This window comes from Cydia pomonella, chromosome 3, assembly GCF_033807575.1.
Source record: "Cydia pomonella isolate Wapato2018A chromosome 3, ilCydPomo1, whole genome shotgun sequence".
Taxonomy (NCBI): Eukaryota; Metazoa; Arthropoda; class Insecta; order Lepidoptera; family Tortricidae; genus Cydia; species Cydia pomonella.
The window spans coordinates 16,695,128-16,713,553 of NC_084705.1; the positions used below are offsets into that span (position 1 = coordinate 16,695,128).

Sequence of the window (18,426 nt, forward strand, 5' to 3'; positions counted from 1 at the left end):
TCCTTCACAGCAATCGAGTAAATAAAAAAATATTGTTTTAGACAGTTTAAAAAAAGTGTTCATTTCTTTCAAAGTCCGGCACATCAGAATGGAGATTAAAGAACCGATAGCCATTTGTCTTATAATTGTATCTATAGTGCAAATGTAGGAGTAACGACTCATAACAAGTCAAAAATAGATGTAACCCGCGGGGAGCCAAGTAAGAATGTCAGTTGGTCGCATGAACATCATGCCACCATCCTGAGTCATGGATGTTTTCTATGTATTTAAGTATTTATAAATATTTATATATTATATATATCGTTGTCTAAGTACCCTCAACACAAGCCTTATTGAGCTTACTGTGGGACTTAGCCAATTTGTGTAATAATGTCCTATTAAAAAAAAAAGAAACATAAAAAATAAGCGCTTTACCTTTTTATGGTAGCAATGACAAATCATGAAACTTTTCATGTAGCATTTCATCAGGTGAAACGCCTGAAACGCCATAAACGGATTACGCGCCTTAGTATTTTTAGGGTTCCGTAGCCAAATGGCAAAAAACGGAACCCTTATAGATTCGTCATGTCCGTCTGTCTGTCCGATTATGTCACCGCCACTTTTTTCCGAAACTAAGAGCTATACTGTTCAAACTTGGTAAGTAGATGTATTCTATGAACCGCATTAGGATTTTTACACAAAAATAGAAAAAAAATAATAAATTTTTGGGGTTCCCCATACTTAGAACTGAAACTCAAAAAATCTTTTTTCATCAAACCCATACGTGTGGGGTATCTATGGATAGGTCTTTAAAAATGATATTGAGGTTTCTAATATAATTTTTTTCTAAACTGAATAGTTTGCGCGAGAGACACTTCCAAAGTGGTAAAATGTGTGTCCCCCCCCCCCCCCCCCCCGTAACTTCTAAAATAACAGAATGAAAAATCTAAAAAAAATATATGATATACCTTGCCATGCAAACTTCCACCGAAACTTGGTTGGAACGAGATCTAGTAAGTAGTTTTTTTTTTAATACGTCATAAAATTAAAAAAAAAAACATCATACCCATAGGTGTGGGGTATCTATGGATAGGTCTTCAAAAATGATATTGAGGTTTCTAATATCATTTTTTCCTAAACTGAATAGTTTGCGCGAGAGACACTTCCAAAGTGAAAAAATGTGTGTCCCCCCGCCTGTAACTTCTAAAATAACAGAATGAAAAATCTAAAAAAATATATGATATACCTTGCCATGCAAACTTCCACCGAAAATTGGTTTGAACGAGATCTAGTAAGTAGTCTTGTTTAATACGTCATAAATGGTACGGAACCCTTCATGGGCGAGTCCGACTCGCACTTGGCCGCTTTTTTACATGTCCAATTTACAGATGACAGTCTTCCCACCGCGATACAACCGGCTGACGGTTTTTGTAATTTAAAACAACATCTAAACTATCATTTGACAAAGTATCAGCAGGGAGGCGATGACTGACGAAATATGCTCTTGGCCCGCGGTCTACCCGGAAGCATGTAACTTAAAATGTATGTACTCGGAGTAACAGGCACAAAACACGGGCGGAAATGTTGCCGAAGACCGCGCAAAACAGAGAAGTCAGCTAAAGCTGATCTTGAGTTCCGAAAGCTACTGCTTGAGGATACAAAGTGTTTTTTTTCGTAAAGTTTTTATTTATTATTGGCAAAGGAAGAGGAAATGCCGCCAGCATCCTTGGTACAATGCCTCAAGGCCTTCTTTAGATTTAAGCTAGTTATAGTAATCCTATGTATATATCCATTATGTATATACATAACAATATTGTTATTGTAAATAAAAAGATTATTATATACTTATAGAGATATTTTATCTTTTAGACATGAACATAACCTGTAGTCCAAATGCTGGACAAATGGCCGTCGGGACAATATAGCAAGTATGCAGACATTCAAAGTACATACTAAAACTTCATTATCCCATACATTTTATTCATGAGAAAATAAGTTAGGTCTTGCGGCTCTGGGACCTTGTTCTACTACGCTTTAAACGCTTAATACAAGTTCCTTTCTTAACAGCAACATTAACATAGTGTTATTTTTTTTTCGTCAATCCATTTAATTTGAATGTCGTGTTGACGCTATAAAAGCCCTGTAGACAGTTGAAATAACCTTCTAAATTATTCATTTTTTGTTCAAGATCGGGAAACTAGGTCAAGGTGAGGCAAATTTTTTCAAGGGGCACTCCCTTGTACAAATAACACTACCTTTTCCTTCGCTCAGAATTTGAATTGAACAATTTAAATACTACGAATACGTTTGCTGGCACAGCGACGAATGAAACTCAAGCGTCGGTGATTTCATTTACTACGATAGCTGCTGTAGCCAACGTGAATTCTGTAAAATAAACGTATCCGAAAGTTAGCAAAGTTTTCACGTTATTATTTTACGGTTTTTGTTATATTATGCCACAATGTGGTCACGTCATAATACGAAAATCACTTGAATGTATTTGTACGCATGACCTGTCTGTATGCAAAGCTTAGGCTTAGAAAAAATGATAAAGATGACATTGATCCGTTACGTTTCACATATCACTTTTTTTCGAAAAAATCGGATGCTACTTAGAGTTTAGGTGGCGGAGACTCGAGAGTAATAGGTACATGCTTTACGAATGCAATTTTTTTTTCAGTACCGAAAAATCGCGGTTTTTTAACGTCATCATCGGTACCCGAAAAGTTGAAATTTCTGGGCATTTCCCGGCACTTTTGGTTCCGCGAATTCCCGTGAGCATTCCCTAATAGTAGGCCTGTGGTAACGAACTATCATATAATGTCAGTATTAGGCATTTAACAATCTAGTCTTGAAACGAAGCCTCATGTCATTCTTGAAACAATTTTGAATTCCACATTACTTTTACATTAGTTTCCGCCACTGCAGCACTGGCTCGACATTTAAACTAACCCAATTCCGATGCTGACGCATAACGCTGCCACCATTGACTGAAACTGGCAAATTCCGAACAATTATGAAACGTCAAGTATATTGTTTGGATATCCCCGTAACGGTTACAGTCCATTTCCGATCCAGCTGCACTACTGCTCCGACACTACTGCAGCGGCCTTAACGCGTCGGTATTATTGTCAATTTCCATAGTAAAATGAATGACGCTACCGACTGCACGTAATATGGTAATTTTAACGTACTCGTATTTCTGATCGCAGCTGCAGTACTGCTCCGACACTACTGCAGCGGCCTGAACGCTTCGTGAAAATGAATTACAAGATCGACAGCACGTTGCATGGTGATTTTTGCGTCTTTGGCGTATTTACATTCAGACCGCAACTGCGGCTGCATATTGCACGTCAAATCGGTCAACTGCACTGAAATGTCTTTGGTCACAGATAGTAGTTCTAAGCAAAGAAGATATAACCACTTCGTTCTAAGGAGTTTATTACACTCGCGGATAAACAACCCCGATAGTACTTACTGTTAATTTTTTTGCTAATCTATATATTTGACTTGATGGCAAAGGCGACTACCTTTTATGTTCCGAACAAATACTTACGTGGTCGTAACCATCGCCTCCTATCGAATGAAACCTTTCACACGTTAGCACACCAGTATTCTCCAATCGTCCGCTCCCGGACACTCCTCAACATTTTTTTATTTTTTGCACCTGACTGCGACTTGTTTGCTGACAAAAATCATAAACTTTTTAAAGATTTTTTACGTTATTGTGTATCAGCTTTTTAATTATTGTCATATTTATCATATAATTTTATTACCTAGCTTATAGCTCTAATACTACTTAATTTTACAGCGCATTAGTACCCCTTAGCTGTAATGCTGTAAAATTGTATTTCAATAAATAAATAAATATTGAGCCACATCACAAGCAAGCAGCAAGCAAGGTAGGAAACTAGTATTAAAGGTCAGAAATGACAGCGCCAAATCCGGAGAGTGAATTATAGTCTGGCAAACCCTATTTGTCAGTAAATAAGAACGAAGAAGACTACTAATTCATTTCTTTTGGGTGCTACTACTAGCTCAAGACAAATATAGTATGATTTTCTCTGTCTATATTTCAAATGAGATAGTCCCTGGCCAAACTATACGTGATAAATTTCTGCGTCACTCTCAAAATGTGCAATAATTTCAAGAGACGGGAATTTCTTATTTTTTAAGCAACTACTGGGATTTCTTGACAAATGTCTTACGACAAAAAGCTGATAACAATAGATGTCTGTTCTTAGTTTCGATTTTCGAGTATCGCGGTAGTCCCTCTGTATCCTGGCGTTGCCCTTATTGTTTTTTTATGGTTGTTGATAAATTCATTAAATAAACTGCTCTTTTCTTTTTTCGTAGTTTTCCGAGGACAACTATAAGCTCAAAAGGGCAAGAGAGATACAGAGGCAAATAGGCGACTGTAGAATTAAGATTTATATGGTAGGCCATAAATATACAGTGTGTAAATCTAATACGGGCGAATCTCTTAACGGTGGTTAGTATAGGACATAAGAAATGTAATTAGATAATTTTTACTTAAAATTGCAAATAAAATTTTATCCATACAAAATAATTCGGCCCGCAATGTAATGCAAACACTCTCGCGTTAAACGCTCGTTGACAGTTACTTTCATATCGCGTATGTAATGTCATTATTGTCAATAACTGCCATGAGTGTGTAAATAATAACCAAGTATGATGCTTTTTATCTGATAAACGTAATACCTCGTTTCAAAAATAAAGTTAGATACTTATACACGTAAAAAACTACAGACTTGAAAAGCGATTTATTTTAATACCTACCTATTAAAAGTACAGTTTAGTTTCGCCGGTTTCGCCACAGATACCTATTCTCCACGTGCCTTCCTTGTATTTTATAACAGGTTTCGCAACGTCGTTTGACTAGCTCCATAATGTGGCGAAGATTGATAGTATCTCTGAGTTTCTGAATAACTTCAGTTATCTTGTTTCTCAATTCTTCGACCTCCTTCCTCTACTGCTCTCAGGGTCAAGTGCAAAATGGCGGAACTGGCAGTTCATCGTGAATAGCTGCTCCCTCCACCCTTTCAGTCACGGGCAAACCTTCGCGAACTCACTGTATCGCGTTTACAATTACTCGAGCGTTTTTTGGTACATTTCTATCAGGGAATCTCTCTCTGTACAGAGCTAACACTCGATTACCGTTTTGTAATGCTTCGCCGTAAATCAAAATCATGTCCATTAATTCGGGAGCAGTAAAAGTTGTTAAACGAGGCATTTTTATAACTTACGATTACTTCTGTATTGAATGACTCAAGAATGACTGATATTGTCAAATCAAAGTTGAAAAAAAAAATTAACTTTACCAAAGAGTTTGTCACGTTTTGAAACAATGTACCAAACTTTGTGGTGTTTAGACTGTTTAGTTAATTCTCGAAATCAATTTTGGTAATAATACAATTATCAGACGGGCCGTATGCTTATTTCCCACCATCTGGTATAACAAAATCAGACAAATGCACTGATATGAAATGCATTTTCAGAAAAGGTGCTATCAAAGTATGTCTATGCTCAGTATTAGGAATCATCACGTCAAGTACTGTTATCGTGACTGATTAAAATGACATTAAGTAGATGGAGTCAGTTCTTTGTTGATAAAAATGATAAATAAATAACATTTAATATCTTTAACATGCCTAGTAGCAGTCTGTCTACCAAAATAACCACAAAACATTAAACGCAGTGTAATACTAACATGTGATTGTCCCTGCAGATATTAGGTAAGTTTGTAAATGCGTAGTAATTGTTTCGAATAGATATTCTTTGTAAATGCGTAGTAATTGTTTCGAATAGATATTCTGGTAACGCAACCATGTTTACAGTACATTGCTGCTGATAAAAATTTCAAAAAATAATTATGGGGTCACAGTTAAATGTAACTTAAAAAAACATCTTAATTATAATGATTACACTAATTAGTTCTTTGTCTGGTTTAATTTATCGCCTGTATTAGATTTACACACTGTATAGTAGGTATGTATTTATACATTAACTATTTACAAGACAGATAATATTGAAAAAAAAAACCGGAAAACTAAATTACAGGACTCACTTATATCCATCATACAATCATGTACACACAGCATAAAAATGGGAGAAGATAATATTCTATGATGATTCTAAGACTGAACCGGACGAATGTATGCAATTTTTCATATAACTGAAATTTCATATTTCCTTTTGTCTCACTATTTTTCCATAAGTCTGACTTATACATAGATTTAGGAATTAAAGTAAAAATTACTGGAATGAAATAGCTTTACCTCTGAATATTTGTGTTAAGATACCACAAAACCATAGTTGATTACATTTTTGTATCGACCACAATCAAATGGTCGCGCACTGCGCGGTTTAATAGAAATTTCCTCCCTCGGACGCTTCGGCTAGTAAAATGAGCTCATGCCGAGGTTTTCCCGAGGGTCTACAGTATGGCGATCTTCAACAAAGGAGTGTACATGTTTCTAAAGAGTCGGCAACTCGCATGTAGCACCTCTGGAGTTGCAGGCATTCTTCGGCTACGGTGAGTGCTTACCATCAGGCGGGCCCACTACCATACACTTGTTTGCCACCGACGGAAAAAGCAGGATTAATTTCTGATTTCTCGCTGACAAAATCGTGGCACAGTGAATTTGGCGTGATACAATGTGAAAGTGTTTTAATATCATATTATATAATTTCGTTTATGGTGACACTTTCTCACTTTGTCATGGCAAAGCCATTCCTGAGCTAAAAGAAGCAATGAGTAATTTGTATTACAAGGGGAGAAGTTGTTGTTTAACGTATTGATCATCATGGTAACATATTGATACTCAAACATACGAAAGGTTAAAAAATTTAACCACACCACGAGAGAAGCGAATGGTTTAAAAAGTAAAATATTGGCAGTTGCGGAGGTTTCAGGCATGTGGGGTGAGAGTCAGAATGGCGGGTGTACCTAAATAAAATCAAATGAAAAGCATGCCATATTTTTGTACCTAATTTGTACTATTTAGTACCTCGTTTAAAAAAAATTGTACCTCACGATGCGTAAAGTTATCATCAAAAAACAGGTCACCCGCCATCCTGACAGTCAGAATGGCGGGTGTACTTTATTACGCTATGTTCCCGTGGTTATTGATAAATTCTATAAAAGCCAAATTTTCGTACCTTTTTTGTACCTTCATATTCAATTATAATATGAGCCATTTTATTTGTGCTTTCCAAGTTTTACTCATTTTATATTTTGCTTGCTATTACAATTTTGCAGGCGTTATAATTTTTCAAGTTATCGATTTAATTTTTAAGAATAAACGCTAAGGTACAATTATTTTTATTACGCCAGGATTTAGTACCTTTAATGTTTAATCTATTAAGTTCAAATAACTCAGAAAATCATGTCTTAAAAATGATTTTTCTTAGGAAGATTTCTTTGAATTTGCGCCTAGCCTTTTTTAACGCTAAGGTACAATTATTTTTATTACGCCAGGATTTAGTACCTTTAATGTTTAATCTGTTAAGTTCTAATAGCTCAGAAAATCATGTCTTAAAAATGATTTTTCTTAGGAAGATTTCTTTGAATTGGCGCCTAGCCTTTTTTAAGACATGATTTACTGAGTTATTTGAACGTAACAGATTAAACATTAAAGGTACTAAATCCTGGCGTAATAAACATAATTGTACCTTAGCGTTTTTTCTTAAAAATGAAATCGATAATTTGAAAAATTATAACGCCTGCAAAATTGTAATAGCAAGCAAAATATAAAATGAGTAAAACTTGGAAACCAAAAATAAAATGACTCGTATTATAATTGAATATGAAGGTACAAAAAAGGTACAAAAATTTGGCTTTTATAGAATTTATCAATAACCACGGGAACATAGCGTAATAAAGTACACCCGCCATTCTGACTGACTGGCGGGTGACCTGTTTTTTAAAGGAGGTACTAAATAGTACAAATTAGGTACAAAAATATGGTATGGTTTTCATTTAAATTTATTTAGGTACACCCGCCATTCTGACTCTCACCATGTGGGTAAAACAAACTATGCTACAGAGTGCAACACGGAACTTTTCATTACAGCAATACGAGGAAAATATTTATTATTCAAATTAATTTATTAAAAATTCATTCTTGCAGTCAATAGCTTTCTTAATAAAGGATTTCTTGTCTCGCCCATCAAGTTTCACACGGTCTGGTACCTGAAAGACAGGAGCCATTATAAGATTTAAATTTGTGTTTCAGTTTGAAATAGGAAACTGGACAATATGAAGTGTAAATTGCGCAATTATAGCTCTTACAAATCAAATTATTCATTTATACTTCACTGTTAGGTACCTAAAGAAAGTAAAATTGGTTTAATATGGAAACTCAGAAAGATAAATCTGTAATATTTTGCCAACGACTGCCCGCCCAATAATAGAGAATTTATTCTTACGTGTCGCATCGCCATCTCCGGAACCCACGAATCCCTTTGTAGAAATCAATGAAAGACCTGATAAAAGAGGCTACCTGGCCCATGTTTTTGAGGGGACGTTTATTTTTCAGTCTTTTAAATTCAGCTGACAGTTTCCGCACGTTTCTGACGAACGAGTAGGTACTCGGAAACGACGGCCGTCAGAAACGTGCCGACACTGCCGGTTGAATCACATACCTACGTGATGCAGGTATATCAAGTGCACACACCCAATCCATCACGAGCTACGAGTACATGAGTCCCGCTCGCGTCGGGGTGCTGTGTGCGGTGGTCACGAATTTAGTCACCAGGATGGGGGAGACAATTTCAAAATCTTAACTTATCTTAAGTAACGAGAAATATTTCCTCTGCATTCATTTTATTTGGGTAATTTGGTTGTATTTCGTCAATCATTAAGCCTCATATAACGTCGAATTGCTTTTCATTTAATCGGCAATATTCCCTGAATAAACTATCACCATTCAATATCTGGTTTTTTATTAATATTGCGTAGCTGACTTCGACTGACTCTGACTCTTGTAGAAAGGCAAACTGGTCTTCTTTTTCGTGTACCATATATCATTAATATCATTATCGTCACTTGCTTCTTCTCGTAAAAAATACAAAAGTAAATTAGTATTTTTATTTATACGTCTATCACTGACATTATTCATAACAATCATAACTTGACATTAATAAGCAACAAACGAACACTGCTGCGGCTGCACGCCGCGACAGCCGCAGTCGCCGGATGCAGCCGCTGCTGCAGTAGTGCTGCAGCGGTAACGTCGCAACAGTAGTGCAGCTGTAGTCCGAAATGGACTGTCACCTTTATACTATATTCCGCGGCAATAATATGTTTATATCGAATCGATTGATTGTCAAAAGTATATTTGTGTCTATGTTATAAATATACCCTTAGATTTTATGGGTAAATAATGTTCTTATAACATTATAATTTGAAAAAAAAAGAGTCACGGTTTAGATTCACGTTATTAACTCGAGCTGCATATTTGCTATCCTGCTTCGCTATTTCCTGCTCTCAGTTGGTACTAAGTTAGTACAATCAACGCAAACGTGAGGCGATCAAACTTGTGTACATTTTTCATGCAGGTATACAAAACTTTGGAATCGCAAATCATCAGGTGTTGCTGCGCTCGGCCTATTTCCTGTCCTCGATTGGCACTTAGCTTGACAATTAACTTTGCCGATGACAGCAGGGATGTTGCTTCGTAGTTTACTGAGTTCATCGCCTCTGTTTATGAGCTATTGTGGTTTTCGGTTACTTGTCATGGTTTAATCTCATATTATATGTATTAAATAAATATTAGTTGCACCGATGAATGTTCCTCCTAATGGCTCTTTTACAATAGGGTTTTTCTTAGTGTACTTGAGCTAATAAATCTCGAACCCACCTCCTTTTCTACATTTTAATTTACAAAGTTCATTTAGTTATAAGATTCAATCTAAAGAACCATGCGTCAGAATCATCCACATGGCTAATATGGTCTAAATAAGTATTATAACTACTTAATTTCGTCCTATTAGTACCAAGATAGAATTCTATTGTAACACTGAGATATTCATTTCAACGTAAATAACGTAAGTATAAGTATAAAAGTAACGTATCTATATTATCCCAGAAACATGCATAAAGTATCATAACTAGTTATTCGTACTATATTATGGATGCTATGTGCTTTGTGCTTCGCCGCTCTCTTGTCTATGTTAATAAGTTGGATGACTATGAGTATATATTGCGTCAGCTACCTATAATAAAACTAACCAAACCTACTCTATTTAGAATTTATTTTGTCCCTTTCTATCAGTCACCGTATGATAAAGAGATAAACAATAACTAATAACTACTTGAAGGAAGTAGTTAGGTAACCTAATGAAACTTGGGTTTTGCCTACCATGCCTATAAGAAAGCAACCGATGTCTAACTTTTGTAACAAACAAAAAATCAAACGACCCCTTAATTACGGTTAATTAATACACGTCAAACTGTGAAAACACATTTTTCATAATGTTAATATCCAGAGAGGAAAATGAGGACTACGTTTGTATGGAGAAGTGGCCGTCCCATTTCTTCTTAAGATCTTAACATTATGCATATTCACTCGCACTGCATTAAAATTTTCATTATTTTAAGTGGTTATGTAAAATGAAGTTTTTAATGGAGTAGGACTCTGAAGAGGACGGATTTAATAGAGTTGACAATTTTAAGTTATTAAGAAGGTCGTAATTTAGCTCGGTGCAAGGAAATTTTAATATTGCACTGCAAAATCCATGAAACATTTCGCCGTTAAGTAATTTAGTAGGTATTCGGATGCGCTTACTTACAAAGTATTTAAAGTAAAAAATCACATATGCAAATATATTAAAATTAAATTTGGTTATGACTAACTTTAATCATACCGGTTAGGCCCTTAAAATATTAACTCTAAATCTTTATTTCGATATAATATAGGTTATAAACCAGAGGTAAAGCAAATGGGTCAGGAGGGTAAAAATATTAATATAGTCTTCTATGACAAAGGAAAAAAAGCCTTTCCTACATTTCTTATCCACCTTTTGTATAATTTTTGTAACGTCTCATTAAGAACCTTTATTTATTTATTGTGCAGTGTTTTTACTACTCGTATTTACTTTATGCAGAACTTAACAATAAGCAAAATTATAAAAAAAAAACATTTAATTACACTTCGGTAACAATAGTAAATACCACATTCTGTTTACACATAGGCGAGTAGTATCCTGCAGCTCACATTGCTCACTCTAACTGGAACTGCATGACCCAGTTATTGGTAATTTCCATGGAATGTAAAAATTAAACTACTTTATTAAAAGGTGACTTATTTCACGCTCTTTCGGCAAACAGTCTGGTACAAACTCCAATTAGGTATAAGGTTATAAGCTACTAACGCTTGTTGTAAGCTTCTTTTCGTATGTACGAAACCAGTCGCCGTATTAACTTACCTACTTATATCTTATTTGTTCATGAAAAGGCATTGTTGGACGAATACTAACCGCCCATGGCTTCCAGTAAGGTTCCTTACATTCTGTATTTTAAAGTAATTGTGGTGGAACTCTTGAAAATCTTTGGGTGCATTTCTTAGTTACGACGTGGACGTTCACACAACGCCTTAACTAAAAAACTTGGACAATAAAACGGCTATTGATAATAAAATATATTAAAAATACGATAAATATTAAATATTTATCGTATTTTAAGCATATTTTTCAGGTTTATAAACATTATTATGTCATGTTAACAAATTTCATCAACAAGGATGATTCATTTAATTTTACTAACTTTAGGTGAAAGGCATGCATTATAACGACAATTCAATGTGCACTGTTTTATTCCCTCGCCGTCTCACTCAAAAGCACATCTATTTAGTTGTGAATTCGCGTTGTCAATTAATATTCCGCCTAACACTAAAACTCTAAACAATACGTAGTAATGCACAATAGATGTGCATTAGTCTAGTCACTACTCTAATCATTTTCTCCCTGTTCGTTGCAACCGAGCTTGTTTCCATTTCTGATTACGTTTTGATTGCACCACTGGACTACTGCAATTTATCGCGGTTGGATTGGTTGGTTTCCTTTCTTGAAAGTACATTTTAAGGGATACGAGTATCTTATTTATTTATGTCATTAACGGCCTCAAGCCTAGTCGGTAGTGACCCTGCACTGACCCTGACCCTGCTGGAGGTACTGGTTTCGACCCTTGTAAGGGCATTTATTTATGTAGGTAAACAATCTTAACATGTCCATTTATTGAAAAACGCTTTTTAAAAATCAGTTACTATTTCTTATGAAAGCAAAAGAATTTAAATGATCGTATATGATTTATAATTGTGAGATATTTGCCGTGACTTATTTTACAGAAGTGTTTAAAAAAAAAGACACGTCACAATCGCTTACCTTCTATCTAATGCAAATAAAAACGGACTATATGTATCTAAGTATGTATTATAGTTATAAATAACCTTAAATATATTATCCTTGGATAACTATACCCTAATTTATAATTAAATTCCATCAAATCTACCAAGAAATATCACTGTCACAATGACATCTGTCAACGTCAGTATGACGGACCAGATGTCACCAACCTTTTTGGAATCATAAAAAATATTATTACGAACATAATAAAACCGTTTTTGTATGGAATACAGAAATTACGTCAAAATATGTGACCGAAACCCGATTTCTGACACTCCATTTTCTATACCTTTAATGAAACGCTGCCAACTACATAAATGAAGGGTTTTTGTTAAATGTGTCGCCTGTACTTCGACTCTTAGATGTTTGTTATGTTAGTTATGTATATAAGTAAATATTTATTCAAAATTACGCACTTAATCTTTAAGCACTTATCATTTATACAGTACAAGCCTTACTCAGTTGGGGACTAGAGTATTTATAAAACATGCTGGGTACGCTGGGTGAGGTGGCATCTACATACAATTTATAATCTTAAAATGCCAAATCTCGCAAAATTGTATTTAGATGACATCTGTTCTTTTCTGATTACCCTTTCTGTTTGAAAAATACTATAAGTAACAGACGTCAGATGCCGACTAAAGTGCCAACTTGACTTGACAAGTGAGTGTCATGGCCGGCATAAATCTATCATGGTAACCATAACGGCGTATTACACTATCCTGTAGTTCTCGTTTTCGAATTTACGTTTTAAGGTATAGAAATAATACTAATAATACACATCTTAAGACGATAATGGTATTGTATTAAAACCAAATGTTGTTTAGACCTGAAGTATTGCCATTTCAAAACGAAAATTTCTACCTCAAAATAGTTTAAATTCAATATTAATTTATGGGACTGCTTTTTTAACAAGTCTAATTATTTGAACTTAGCATTTAAATTTTGTATTTCAAATTAGTGGTAAATTATTTATTTACGTGCATTCTTTCGCCAATAATATATTTACTATTTATGGAACGTTTCATTTTACTGGCAACACAGTGGTAGATTTGATGGAATTTAATTATGATTCAGGGTATATATCTGGGGAACCTGAATATCAGAAGTAAATGTCCATAACGCTCTTTGTGATTACTTCAAAGTTAGGTTGACCTTAGTCTATAATAAAGGGTAAACTAACCTATGATCGGTTCTGTAACAGAACATTTGTACCTACTTTGTAGGAAAGTTGATGACTTTCCTACAAAATAAGAAACTTTGGTTTAGAAACAAGAAAAATCTTACCTATAGGTATACCTATTTGAGCATCAAAATCAGCTATATTCAGCGAAGGGTTTGAAACTTTCAGAAATAAAGTTTATCTATTACAGTAGCAAACGCCAGTAGTGATCGACGTTGGAGGTAAGTTTTATCTCAGTTCCGCTTTTGTAACGCTTGTCTAACCATAATAGCGGAGACAACGTCCGAAGTTAAGCATGTCGGTGATTAAGCAGCCTTTGTCTTAAAGGACCGCGTACCAGTAAACTATTTTTATGACATAGTCCTTTCCGGGCGATAATTCGCAAAATGGTTAAGGGAGATGTATCGTGATACTAAAGGTCCCTTTTTTTAGTTTTTTCGTACAGTGGCCCACAGCAAAAAATGCTCTATCACATGAATAATCTATATAAAATTGCCTACAAGAAAGATTCCGTATACTTTTTCGCTAGGATCAACATTTAAAAAGATTTTACAGCGGGAAAGTTAATTAATATCAATTTTATGGTCCAATTTTCTATATTTTCGTAAATAGCTCTTAATCGGTGGCCAATAGCAAAAAACGTTGTGAAACGTAAATAATCTATTCAATTTTTTCTACAAAAAAGATTCAGTACACTTTTTGCAGTTAATTAAAATCAATTCTAAGGTGTCTTTCCCTTAGTTTTTCGTAAATAATTTGTAAAGTATGACCCATAGCAAAAAATGTCTTATGCATCAATAATAACAATAAAATGTTCTACAAGAGACATACGGAACACTTTTCACTAGGATCAATATTAAATGAGATATTAAAGGGGAAAGTTAATTATATCAATTTCCAGGTCCTTGTTTTGGTCCGTCTTTCGCAATTCAAAAAATGTTCTGAGACATAAATAATTTATATAAAAGTTCCTACACAAAACATTTAAAATAGTTTTCTCGGGGATCAATATTTAAAAGATATTAGAGGGGGAAGTTAATTACAATAAATTCTCATGTCCTTTTTTTAGTTTTTCGTAAATAATTTGTAAAAAATGACCTATATCAAAAAAACGTATACATAAACATTTAAGATAAAATTTTCTACAAAAAACACCTGGAATACTTTTCCCTAGGATCAATATTCATTAGGTAACATTTTAAAGCGAGAAACTTAAATAATGTGTAGAATTGATTAAAATTAACTTACGCCGTTTAATATCCAATTAAATATTGATCCTAGCGAAAATAAGTAACATATCTTTTTTGTAGAAAATTTTATGTTTATTTTTTTTTTTTTTCACTGGAGCACCGTTTAAGAGTAATTTACGAAAAACTAAAAAGGAGCTATGAATTGATTGTAATTAACTTACCCCCTATAATATCTTTTTAAATAGTGATCCTGGAGAAAAGTGTTCCGAATGTTTTTTGTAGAAAATTTTATATGCATTATTTATGTATAAGAACGTGTTTTGCTACGGGCTACCGTTTACGAGTTATTTATGAAAAACTAAAAAGGTACTTTAAAATTGATTATCATTAACATTCCGCCTTTAGTATCTTTTTAAATATATCATATACCATTTTTGTGTGGAATTTAATAAGCTTCTGTTTCGCCATACACAATATTCACATAAAACTCATAGATCCTGAGAAAAAAAGAAAAAACAAAAAAGACGTATACTTCTCGTGATGGCACCTGATCCTCGTGTCCCCAAAGCGCGAATTTTAACGAACGTTAATATGGATCCCAGAGTTTGTATGTGTCAAATTTGATTACTGTCGCTATTTTTTGAACTCCATTTAAAACCTAAACTCTGTTTTTGCAGTCAAAATATTTAGCCATAAACATTTTTTCCTTTGTTAATTTTGTACTGCATAGCACTCGTGTACCAATTATCGATCTACTGATGTCTGTTTTATTGAAATTCGCTCAATAATTTAGGTGCTAGAAGAAAAAATATGATTTAATATTCTCCGTCCACTCAAGGACTACTGATTTTTCTTTAATAAAACAAGTGTAAACAGGTTGTGAAGGGCAAGAGAAATCTACCGATATGTAATTTTTAAAAATCTGGCCAGTATCCTAAGCTATAGGTTGTACTGAATCATCAGTACTTAAACCCATAATCCTACTTTCTGGTTAAGTCGCAGTCAAGTAAAATGTTGATTGATATCGGGGTAGACCATGTACAAATGTATACACAAAAGTGGAATTAATATTCCTCCGAGTTTCCTATTAAATGAATGTCCCCTGAAATACACTTTAAAAGCGCTAAACCTAGATTCAGCTAGTATTTTCTATAACAAGATGTATTTTTTTCTAAAAGATATCCCGACTTTATTGTGTAGAATATAATAAGCTTTAATATTGTCTTACATCACATTTTCCTATTTAACGTAGATTTTGAGTAAAACGCGAATTTCTTCAGGATGGTACACACTTTCCAAGCTGGCTGCGATTTCTCGAGGTCCCCAAATGTCAAATGGTATGGACATGAATAAGGAGCCTTTAATTTACATACATGCCAACTTTCAGGACTATCTCAGTGATTTCGAGGTTTGTTCTATTCCGATTCTGCTATGTAGGATGTTCGCCTGATTAAATCGGTACCTGCTAAGTATTCTGAGCAAAGTGCAAAATCAGGATTTTTTAGGAGCGGTTCAAAAGTACAACGAAACCCAACTTCCTATAAATGTATTTCCATAAAATTTTGGATTTGTTCTGGCGAATCCTCTTAGATTATGACTGCATTAATGGAATTTTAAAATTTATAGCTTTCTAAGATATAAGAGTATCAGTAAACTCCAGTATATGCGAATTTTAGCAGAGCCAACAAGCACTTGAACCAGTATACGCCAAAATTTGCCATTTTTTATGATAAAATTTGATTAAAAGTAGAATTTTATATTACTTAACTATCAAAACATTGAAAATTTATCAAATGAATGTAGTTTAAATTGTTATCATCAGTTTTTTTATCACGTCGACCCAGTGACTTTAACAGTATGCCACAAGCCACAACTTTTTTTACCGTCCTCCGCGTACCGTGTACTGTGGTGCAAGTGACTTACTTTAGTATACAACGTCCGAGTATATCAAATGATGTTAGTTGCATTATATACGTCACTTTATTTCCGAAAATAATACGAAATTCAGCATGAAATTTCAGCACTAAATATTGATATTTTAATAATAAATAAAAAACGTGAATTAATAAAATTGTCACTTGCCTCAGTATACTTAGAAGGTATCGAAATTAGCTGACTGTAGAAAAGAGAACATATACTTTGGCCATAGAATGTCTCATTTTAAACATAAATAGAGAAAATCAAACTGAATTTGTCTTACGCTAGTACTAGCACCCAAAAAGGGGGAGAGTATAGTTTGTTTTCTTATTTACTGACAAATTTGGTTTGCCAGACTATAAATTAGACATAATTATATTTGAAACATTTTTAAACTTGGCACCATTTAATACCAATTGATTGTTTCCCATTTGTAGCAGGATCATTTATCTAGATATATAAAGCTGTACCTAGAAACAATCCTCAACCAAACAGTGCCATAAAAGTATCACCCCATAACTTATGACATAGTTAAACAACAAAGCGCTAGCGTTGCGGTCGTAACTTCGTCATGTTAAAAATCTTTAAAGAGTTTGACGTCCCCGCTCCCCGAAGCGTTTACTTGCATAGAAGACCGAGTAGAGTGCTGAAGACATTTGGCGCGCTAACTTATGACATAATTTATAAACAGGGAAACACGAAAACCTAAACAGGGAAAGGCGATGAAGAATTTACGTCTTAATTTGATGGAATAAATAGCGCTCCAATTTATGATGCTCATGATAAATTTGACCACTTACGAAATATTATAGTTTACTTGATGCACTTGCATAAATACAGACGTGATCACTGATCCTGCTGATACTTTGTTCTTACGTCTGTTTTTGTAAGTTTAATTAATGTGTTTGTTTTTGTGGTTATATATGGTTGATAATATTGAGTGCATTAACAAAAAAAAACAACATAAACTCTTCGTGATCCAGATGATTTTAAAATATGTGAATTTATTGTACTTAGTGTAGCGAAACGCTACTACATCTGTCGTAGTTTTGTAGAATTACCGCCGTGCCTTGGTCAGGTTGTTTTTAGTGTTTTGGCCATGTTTCGCTGATGTTGATTCACGCGGATACTGTTAGGTGGCGCTTATAGCAAAAACGCGAAAACGCCGACCTTCTTCGTATAATTCCTGGCCGTTTCTAATAAATTAAGTGCATATTTGCGCTTATTTTGAATTTAAATTTTTATGGAATATTCGAAAAAGAAAAGATTGAAGTTGTTTTTTGGGCAGATGGTTTTGGGTATTTTGAGTGGAAAAGTCGTTTGTGTTCCCGGGTCGTTTTTAACCAGTTTTGCAATTTATAGCCAGTTTGATAGTTAACACGAAGTCTTTTTAAGTGCGCGTAAATCCACGGGTGGAGAGGCTCCTTGTAACAGTTGACTACCAAAGGCGCGCGTAAATCGGCGCCCGAAGAGGAGGGGCTCCTCGTAAACAGTTAGTCACCAAAGCCGTGCGCAGGTCGGCGCTAAGCAGTGGTGGAGTGAAGAAACCTCATCGTTATCGCCCGGTCTGCTGCAATACGTGCTCGCCAGGCAGCGAGTGAGGCTTACCTCGTCGGCCTGTTTGAAGTCGCCAACTTGTGCACCATCCATGCTACACAAGTAAATTTGAATCCAGCTGCCCATTTGTCCCCTTTACCCTGTTTCCCCTGAACTTCAAGGTCGAAATATTTT

General features: G+C 34.6%; 1 protein-coding gene across 5 annotated transcripts in view; it reads left to right on the forward strand.

The window, feature by feature from the left end:
• LOC133516187 (peripheral plasma membrane protein CASK) overlaps window positions 1-18,426 on the forward strand; it is a 381,125-nt gene that overhangs the window by 152,366 nt on the left and 210,333 nt on the right. The window lies entirely within an intron of this gene.